The following is a 3180-nucleotide window of genomic DNA, read 5'->3' as shown; positions in this document are numbered from 1 at the left end:
AAAAAAATGTTCAAAATAAATATTAAATTATGAAAATTTATGATTTAAATATACAATAATTTTTTTTTTCAAACATTCAATATATAAAAATGTAGGCAATATTTATTAATTATATTTTTAAAAAAATTTAAATTTTCAGGTCAACCCAGGTCAACGAACCCAACCCAACCCGATCATTTTTTTTGAGTCCTGATTTTTTTCGGGTTGAATCGTGTAGGGTTGGTGAGTCGTGTCTGATTTCGACACTCCTAAATCGAAAGATAAAGGCTTCAAATTCAATTTCAAAAAATAAATAAATAAAAATAATATGAAAATGTAACATAAAAAATATTATGTTAAATTGAATTAATTATTTTTTTTAAAAATGATCAAATAATTTTGTGAAAAATATATTATTTTAAAATATAATTTTTCATGAACAAACAAACTAATTATGTAACAAGTTATTAAATAATTTTAAAAAATAAATGGTTTAAAATTTTTAATTTGATACGTGTTGTGAGTCGAATAATTGTCTCTTTTAAGAGAGTATTCAATCAATACATAACGTTTGGATGTCATATTATACGGTTTAAAATATTCAATTTATAGTATTATCGTTATTTATAAATTTTTATAGTACGACAGACACTCGATCTTACGGTATACGTGTTGCTTCACTAGTTTATAAATTATGTTTTAAGGCTATGAGTTTTATGATATTTTCACTTTATTCATGGATATTTGCAAGTGAAACGCAAACAAAACTATAGAAACACGAATCTAGTAGCACAGAGGCAGACTTATGTTGCAGCACAACCCTTGGATTCTCGTGGGGCCACTCTCAACAAGGGATCAAACGGTTGTTATCGGTCACCTGGGTTTACCAAAAATAGAAAGTACTTTAAGCTCCTAAGTAAAATAGCATAGAGAAGTTTGAGGAAAAAATTTTGCGCTAAGGAATATGTTTGTTATAATTGATTTTTGAATTTAAGATATCGTTTTAAATTTGAGACTTTGATGGTAGATAAGATATAAATTCGACGAGTTTTAAGAAATCAGAAAGTAACTTACTGTTTGCATGTTTTTAGATAATTATCAAAAGAAGCAAGTCATGAGATTGAGTATTTAAACTAATTTGTGATATTTCAAAAGGGGTCGAATTAAAATGTTAGTGATATTTTAAGGGTGATAAAATACATTTTGAAATAATTTAAAATTAAAACATACGAGATTTAACTTGTGATGCATTGGGAATTTATTTTTAAATTCATGACAAAATTACCAAGTTTTGTGATCATAAATAGAGTAGATTGTTATGTCCTAAATGCATATAAAATTCAAAATTAATTTAATGGGATAATATATAGAAATATGTCTCTTGTGAAACGGTCTCACGAATATTTATCTGTGAGACTGATCAACCCTACCGATATTCACAATAAAAAGTAATACTCTTAGCATAAAAAGTAATACTTTTTCATGGATGACCCAAATAAGAGATTCGTCTCACAAATTACGACCTGTGAGACCGTCTCACACAAGTTTTTGTCAATATATAATATCCTAATTATAGAATTATTTTATATTGATGACAAAAAAAAAATATTTTGTGTATGTATAATTTTGTTTTTGACCAAAGAATATATATATATATATATATTTTATCAATTGTAGTATTTATATTACAAAAATTAAGCAATCGAGGCTCAAACGAAAACTCATATGAAAGTATCTCACGAATCAATTTGTGATACGAGTCTCTTACCCGATCCAAACAATGAAAAAATATAATTTTATGACATAAATATCATTTTCACTCTAAATATGGACCGCGTTGACTAATCTCATGAATGTAAATCTGTTAGACTGTTTCACGAAAAACCTACTAGCAAAATAATTAGCCTATTGGATGGACGGAGTGGCATTTTTTTCTCAACCTCGTGATAATTTGAAATGTTGAATTTCTCCGCTCTCAATTTTTTATTTCTGTTATAATTTATTTTATTTTAAAAGTTTAAATGCTTGATTTTAAAATAAAATGAAATTTATATATTAAGAAGGGGGTCTTTTTAGACAAGCTTCTATTCTATTATTTAATGTGTGCAATATCGTGAAAAAATCTTGGTAGAATTTATTGAAATGAAAATAAATTTCAAATTAATTCACGTCAAATACGTGGCTTTTAGTACTCGTGCTTGAATGTTTCACCTACTTCATTTTATTTCAGCTATAACGTAAATTATAAAGAACTATAAACGTTGCAATTATAATAAATAGTAGCAAAGAAAACAAATAATCTTGTGCGCATTCAAGGACAATAGTTGCAGATTTCGTCGTCATAAAAAATATAGACAAAAACTTATGTAAGACGATCTCACGGGTCGTATTTTGTGAGACATATATCTTATTTTGATCATCCATGAAAAAGTATTACTTTTTATGCTAAAAGTATTACTTTTTATTGTGGATATCGGTAGGGTTGACCTGTCTCACAGATAAAAATTCATGAGACCGTCTCACAAGAGACCTACTCAAAAATATATTATTAGTTAATACAATTTTATTTAAGGGAAAAATTGTATTTACGATCCTATATGTTTTCTTCTTTCAACTTTGATAATAAATATTATCAAATTTCAGTCTTAGTAATATATATTTTGATTTTAGAAATTTTAGTATTTTTATCGAAAGTACAGTACTGATGTGACACTGCACTTTTTACATCATATTAACGTTTTATTGATGTCAAATCAACGGTCATTGTAAAAAAACAAAAATCATTAGAAAAACAAAGTAAGACTGATATTTAACAACATTAAAAACTAAAATCGCAAAAATACAAATATTTTGTCCAAAAAAAATTTCCTTATTTTAGAATAATGTCATAATGTGCTACAAGATCAAATGACACAAGAATAATAAATTGTATTTTAAAAACAATATATCTTATAAAATTATGTAATAATTTGTTATAACATCAGTTTAAACAACGAATTAGAAAAATTAACACTCGTGATTTTTATACTATTAATTTATAGTATTTATATTATTCTTATATATATACATAATAAAAATAACTTAGATTGGTGTCATTCTTGTTGTCGTACCAAATATACGTACAACTTGTTTTTATTTATTTAATATGCATTAATTGTAGATATACTATTTCAACAGTTTATCCAATTGGACACTCCACAT

This window comes from Primulina huaijiensis, chromosome 17 (genome assembly GCF_012295235.1).
Source record: "Primulina huaijiensis isolate GDHJ02 chromosome 17, ASM1229523v2, whole genome shotgun sequence".
Taxonomy (NCBI): domain Eukaryota; kingdom Viridiplantae; phylum Streptophyta; class Magnoliopsida; order Lamiales; family Gesneriaceae; genus Primulina; species Primulina huaijiensis.
Note: the sequence above shows the minus strand (reverse complement) of the source record.